Source organism: Macrobrachium rosenbergii, chromosome 19 (assembly GCF_040412425.1).
Source record: "Macrobrachium rosenbergii isolate ZJJX-2024 chromosome 19, ASM4041242v1, whole genome shotgun sequence".
Lineage (NCBI taxonomy): Eukaryota > Metazoa > Arthropoda > Malacostraca > Decapoda > Palaemonidae > Macrobrachium > Macrobrachium rosenbergii.
This window is the reverse complement of record NC_089759.1, coordinates 32804157-32811656: the sequence shown is the minus strand read 5'-3', so window position 1 is coordinate 32811656 and position 7500 is coordinate 32804157. Positions and strand designations below refer to the sequence as shown.

General features: G+C 33.3%; 1 long non-coding RNA gene across 1 annotated transcript in view; it reads right to left on the bottom strand.

Annotated features, from left to right (window-relative positions):
* LOC136848806 (uncharacterized) overlaps nucleotides 1–7500 on the bottom strand; it is a 512153-nt gene that overhangs the window by 435096 nt on the left and 69557 nt on the right. The window lies entirely within an intron of this gene.

The window sequence follows — 7500 nt, the reverse complement described above, 5'->3', positions numbered from 1 at the left end:
ATAGGGAAGTCATAAAATATCCGTTGTGAATACATTTACAGGTATCAGTAAATTCCACATCACGAACATCACCAATTTTACTTCTTATCGGCATGTGACTAGTCTCTGTTATTGCTCCTTTTTTTTTATTTTTATTCCTAAAATCAGTTACATTTTTCTACAAACATAGTGATATTTTTGTGATCAAATCATTTACGAAAATAATATTGAAGGCTGAAACAAAAATAAATTACTTTCATATTCTGTGTGCATATATGTCTGTCCCTAATTTTATCAAATTCAAGTCTAAGTAAATCTTAAGAGAAAAATAACACTCTTGCATACACACAGACGCACTCACACACACACACGTACACACATATATGTATGTGTGTCCGTGTGCACACACACATATTATATACACACACACACACACACACACACACACACACACATATATATATATATATATATATATATATATATATATATATATATATATATTCGTATGTGTGTTTGTGTGTCTGTCTGACTGTTGCATGTATGTGGGTATGTTTGTATGTAGAGTGTGTATATCCTTAATGTATGTGTCTTGCAGATATGGAAAAATGTCTGTCATCCAGAAGTGTTTTAAAAGAAAACAACGATTGTTATGGCCACTGATGCAAAGACTGTCACCGCATTCACGCAAGAAACACACGTAGTATTTTCGCGCCCGTAAAACTTTCTTTGTTTCTAGATGCATAAATTTTGCAAATCTGAAGCATAGATTTGTATCTACGAATGTTCGAAAAGAAACAGGAGATCAGCGCCTGCCCCATGAGCCTACAGAGGCCAAGGAGGACTTTAACTAACTTAACTGGGTTGGCCTTAGAAAGCATAAACGTTATCAATACATAGAAAAGGATATACGAAAAGTTACACACACTACTAAAAATTCGTCGCTTTCGCGGTACAGTGAAACGATTCAGACTAAAACGAATGGTTTCGTGAGGCATTCACCACTCTTTCTAAGATTTAACTCTCTTCGTAATTGTCTGTCACCCTTTAATTTAGCGGAGCTTTGTAGATATATATTTTTTTTTTTATAAAGGATATATCAAGAACAGATCACATAAAGAATGTCAGTCGAGGTAGGGGGTTACGGTATATGATTACATATCGCTCGCCGTTTGCCTACACGCGCATTCAATTTTATAGCGTGTTTTTGCTCATTCCCTGCTATTAGAATATTTATGGACAAGGATATAACTGGAGAGAGAGAGAGAGAGAGAGAGAGAGAGAGAGAGAGAGAGAGAGAGAGAGAGAGAGAGAGATCCTTTTACCAAAGTCACACTAATACAGCAACTTCTGAACTGAGGAACAAGTGGCGTTTTCCTAGTGAGTAAAATGTTTGCTGTCTGACAAAAATGTTTTACTTGAGTTGAAGAATTTCACAGATTAGCATCAATCAAAGCATATGGAAATTTTCCCTATGCATGAGAGAAATTCCACTTTCTTTACTTTCTTTTCTCTAGGCCTAAACAGACAGGGATATCCAATTTCACACATCACGGCTATGAGGGGGGGAAAAAATTATCATAAATCAAAAGTTGTATCCATGAAACTGAGGAAATGGAAATGTTTCAAAGGATACACCTTTGATCAGTTAGATTCCGATGAAATGACCCGTACAGAACATCAAACAGAATACGCCAATGGAACAAAAAATCCCTCTTCTGACAAATTTCTTATCGTTGTTTTTCCACTCTTCGAAGTCGTCAAAAGTTCCATCAATTTTTTTTACTGAGATTTTTCCTTTTCGTTTTCCCCCTTTTTTTGTGAAAATTAGGTTGGATCATCACTCACTTCATTGGCTTTCGGCTTTTTCCATCTTATTGTCTTTTTTATTATTCACAGTGATTTTATATTTTCAAGAGGATCAAATCAAACGGAATATTACCTAAAAAAAAAAAATCTTGCAATAAGAGCCAAAACTAACTTAACAGAAAACTATAAGGGGACTGGAAAAAGGGATAATACAACTAGGCATGGATGTACCATTGAAGTGAAATATTATTTGGTGTTATAGGGTATCATCAACTTAAATGATAATAAATACATCAATATCATAAACACAATAGACCCCCAGAAACAGAAAAGCTGGGGAAAACTGATAAAAACTTGTTTTGAGAGCATGAAAAGTTTTCATCAAAAGCTTTCGATAAATTTGTGTTTTTCATTGCATTTTTTGTACATGATATTACATTTTGCTATCTTTTGTCGAACATGAACCCATACGCACGTCAATTCGCAGATGTATAACTGCAGATGAAAAATGTTGAACATATGTTGTTTTTTTTAACAAAAATGGATGAAATAAATTCCTAGTTTTTTATATTTATTGCTTTTCGGTTTTCTGGATAATATACACAGACAATAACAAGTCTTTTGTTACTCTGCGAAAACCAAAATTATATTTTTTTTCAGTTTTTAAAAAGTTCATTTCATGAGGGAAAATTATGTGACATTTCCCTTATAGCATTAATTCAACCGTGACTAATTCTTTTGTAATCTTCACTAAACAATTAAACTGAGCAATTATCATTATTAATATTCAAATTGAATTTTCTGCAAGAGACAAACTTCCAATGTCATTAACGCATGTGTATGGCTTGACTTTGAAAAAACCTCATTGCCATTTTAGATGATTCAGTTCTCTTTACATCGATTCCATCTCCTGAGTGTACAGAGTATAAACAGAGATTTAATTAAAACTGTTTAACGCTGGAAATTATCGGGATGACGTTGGACCCAACAAAACTGGGTGCGATTATCGTCCTCGCCCAAGAATTCCCTTGGATCGTCATTCCTAGTTCATCTGATTCACATCTTGAATTACTAATACAATCTCTAAATGTTCTTCCCGGAGGGAAATATTCATTTTACTGCAGTATAAATGTCGCGGCTCTGTCTGCATATTCAACTGAGATCTCCTTATTACATAATCTGATTTAAATTTGAACTGTGAACACCTACTATAAATAAAAAGGTAAACCATTATTTTTCTTAGATGTTTCACTATCTATTTAATTTGTGCCTCAAATACACAATACCTTGCGCAGAATGTCTATAATACGTTCACCATCTACACGTTTAATAATGACAAGTTATTTCAATATCTATTTAATTTATGCCTCATATACACAATACCTTTACAAAATGTCTATAATACGTTCACCATCTACACGTTTAATAATGATAAGTTATTTCAATATCTATTTAATTTATGCCTCATATACACAATACCTTTACAAAATGTCTATAATACGTTCACCATCCACACGTTAAATAATGACAAGTTATTTCAATATCTATTTAATTTATGCCTCATATACACAATACCTTTACAAAATATCTATAATACGTTCACCATCTCCACATTTAACAATGACAAGTTATTTCACTGTCTATTTATTTTATGCCTCAAATACACAATACCTTGCACAGAATGTCCATAATACGTTCACCATCTACACATTTAATAATGACAAGGGCTGTAATTCTCCAGTGTCCAGGGCCATTCCTCAGAAGTGACAGGAAATTAAGAGCAGGGACGAAGTCCCCGAACACAGCGAGGATGCCATCCATTAAGGCTGTCTTAGTTAAGACAATATGAGGAAGTGTTTCGGAGACGAAACGTATTTCCGTGTTTCTTGATCTTCTTAGGTTATTAATGGTAATCTCGGACCAATTTCGAAGTGTCCGGACTTCTGTTCGGTAATTAGGAAACTAACTAAGATACTTGATGCAGAGGTATGTTATTTGGATATTGGTTTCAACAAAAATAATCGGGTTAGATTAATCGTTATTTTTCATGTACCTTATTATAGTTTGTTTGATTATTTCTTCTGATTTTCATGCTATTCACATAGTGTGGAAAACACCTTAAATTCTCAGGCTGCATCCCGTGAAACCAGAATGGATAAGTGTGAAGAACAACGTCAGTGCCTACACTTTTCTGTAAAGTGAAATTAATCCTAGAATGAATTAGTACATGAAACCAATGGATTATGAAGAGAAATATATTATGAAACCGTAATATACCTGATTAACTCAAAATTATTCATATCAGGAATTTAAAAACAGTTAAAAGATGAAATAATATTAAAAGTAAAAGAAAACAAGAAAAAAATGAGCCGAAGTTTCTTCGGCGCAACCGAGTTTTCTGTACAGCTTTCAGCCACGTCCCGGTGGTGGCCTGTCCTATATCGCCGCCAGCCGCACGATCATGCCTAACTTTAACCTTAAATAAAATAAAAACTACTGAGGCTAGAGGGCCGCAATTTGGTAAGTTTGATGATTGGACGGTGGATGACCAACATACCAATTTGCAGCCCTCTAGCCTCAGTAGTTTTTGAGATCTGGGTGCGGACAGAAGAAGTACGGACGGACAGCCAAAGCCATCTCACTAGTTTTCTAAAACAGGCGCAAAATACCCAATGAAATAATTAGGGTCATTCATGTTTACGAATGAAAAGCATTTTAAGTCTTCAGAGTAAGACCTGGAAAAGAAGGCTTTTGCCAGATCATCTCCCCAAAGAGGATTGGTACTTTGTGGTAGTGCCGATGCAGAAGAGATTATTATTTTTTTGTAGAATGAATGAAATGAAGTAGATAAATAAATAAAAAAAAAAATGTAACGAATAGGGCTAAAGAAGGCTAGATATTCATATACTTTTCTGCGCTGGAAGTTGCATATAGATCTTTCAAGTATATATATACAATTAATATTTGATACCCGGATGAAATAAATAATGAAACAAATGTCTTTTTGTTTTCTGCATTTGTCATTATTATTATTATTATTATTATTATTATTATTATTATTATTATTATTATTATTAGTAGTAGTAGTAGTAGTAGTAGTAGTAGTAGTAGTAGTAGTAGTAGTAGTAGTAGTAGTAGTAGTAGTAAAAATTTACAAATTCTATCATGAAACACAGTAAAGAGGCCAATGCCATTTGGAATTAAGAAGGCAGAATCAAGGGGGGCTAGAATACCGGATATATTAAAAAAAAAGCGATAGCGGGAAGGAAGCCCATTTCTATAAGAGACAGTATCAATATGATCGAGAAAATTATTGTAATTTATGTAAAACCATTGTAAGTCATTAACATACAGGATGGGATTTGATAAACCTGACATTCCACCCTTAAGTAAACAGTATGCAAATTATCATAAGATTGAGATTCAGTGAATGTATAATCATATGAGGTAAATTAATCTTCTCTCTCTCTCTCTCTCTCTCTCTCTCTCTCTCTCTCTCTCTCTCTCTCTGTCTCTCTCTCTCTGTGTGTATATATATATACATAGTATATATATGTATATGTGTATATATGTGTGTGTGTGTAGTAATGTAGTTAGCAATGACAAAAGAGAATTAATTCAGCACTCGAGAAAGTTTGAACCTGTATATCCTAGATGCTTTGAATTGGATGAGCTCACGATTACCAACTCCTCTAAGATAGAAAGATTTTGTCCACCTCAAAAGACAGTGATAAGAATGCGCTTACCTGCTGTCAATCTTAGCATACTTTCATTAAAAGCTCCTTCGCACTCCAGTATAGATGATATTATATATTCCTCTTTCATATGATATATATGAATGACAATGTAACTGGCATTTAAATGAGAGTAAAATGTAAGACCTCGAGTAGACAAAAATGTTTTTTTTTTTCTTTTCTCTGTCAAACTTAAGCATAGTTTTGAAAGACTTTGTCCGAAAAACATCACGAAATTAATATCAGGTGGAGACATACCTCTCTCTCTCTCTCTCTCTCTCTCTCTCATAATAAATATTTTGAACAGTCCTTCACGTAACAGTTGAAAATTTGTATCTTGTTACTACAATTAATAAAATTATTTCGTATTTTTCTTATAATCTCCCATTTAATAAATTCCAATTTACCATAAATTGACGACGTAAATTGAATTAGTATGCGTTACTTGATAAATAATTATGTTCCCTGAGACTATGGCTGTAGTTCTAAACACGAGATATTTTCTATGATCATTAAAGTATCAAAATGAAAGATACCTATATTTTTCAATCTGTCCTGTATCTATATTTTTCAGTCTGTCCTATAAGAAAAACCCATTAAACATACAGGTGAAGTCGTGCTTTTTCGCCTGCTAAAGTAAAAACCCCAGATGTTTATACAGGTTCCAGATTTTTACTCCCAATCCTCGTGGTGAATAACCCAATCACATGGCAACGAAGTAAACATTCCTAACTGGAACCAGCGTATACACGGATTCAGCCCGCCCATTCCTGATGGATCACCTTCGTGATTCTCGCCCATAAATCCAGGTCACATTCCTAGCGTATACCCGGTTCCAAAACCCCATTTCCCTTACTGGCTTGATGGGAATCAGCGTAATGTTTCTCTCCATTGGAGGCAAAGAGAGAAAAAGAAAGTGCTGCACGAAACGTTCTTTTAGCGTTTGGCATGATTTCATTCTACCAGGAATAAAAAGCAATAAAAAAAAAACTCTCTTTCTGTGAATGAACACTTCAGTTTGAATTTGGTTTATAAGAAAGTACTTCTGTTACTAATGTTGACATATATTTTCGCAGCTTACTGAATGTATTTTGCAGGTTCCATTCATTCCTCATTCAGTATATATAAGTTCCTTTCGGTTTACGCCTTCATTAAATCTCACTTTGTTAAGTATTCCCAGCTTCATTTTTCATCTTTTATTGGAAATGAATAACTCGAGCGTTCCCTACGAAAGTTGAGAAATTTATTTTTATGCACTTTTTGAAGTCAGTTTTTCATATTAAAACACCAATGTACTGTATATATATATATATATATATATATATATATATATATATATATATATATATATATATATATATATATATATATATATATATATATATATATATATATATATATATATAGAGAGAGAGAGAGAGAGAGAGAGAGAGAGAGAGACAGAGAGAGGTTTGTGTTTGCTGGGTTGATTATTACAAAAATACTCGCGTTTTAGTCGAATGACATACATAATCTATGCAAATTTAAAAGATAGAAGACTGTTTCAACAAATTCAGTCAAATTGATACATTACATATTACTGTAAATTCACAGAAACAACAAGAAACTGTAATGGGAAATCTTATTATGGTGTATTATCACACCGTGTAGAGCAAATCAGTCGTTTCGTTCACTCAAACCGCATATTCTTTCTATTTAGAGAACACGGGTGCTAAAATATGATTATCCCTTTTGCATAATTTTTTTTATAATTTTAAATTCGGCAGTCGAGGTATTGAGTCTAGTGAATTTTACTCCGTAGGTAACAGAAGGACTCAACATATCTTGATTCGAACTTATCTTAGTAAAAATTAACTTTTTCTGTTCATTTTCTTATGAGGGGTCCGTTGATGAGACTCACGGTTGTGTTAGCGTTTATTCGAGTTATAACACCAATTTATTTTATAATATGCAATACTGATAACACTTCTGTTATTTT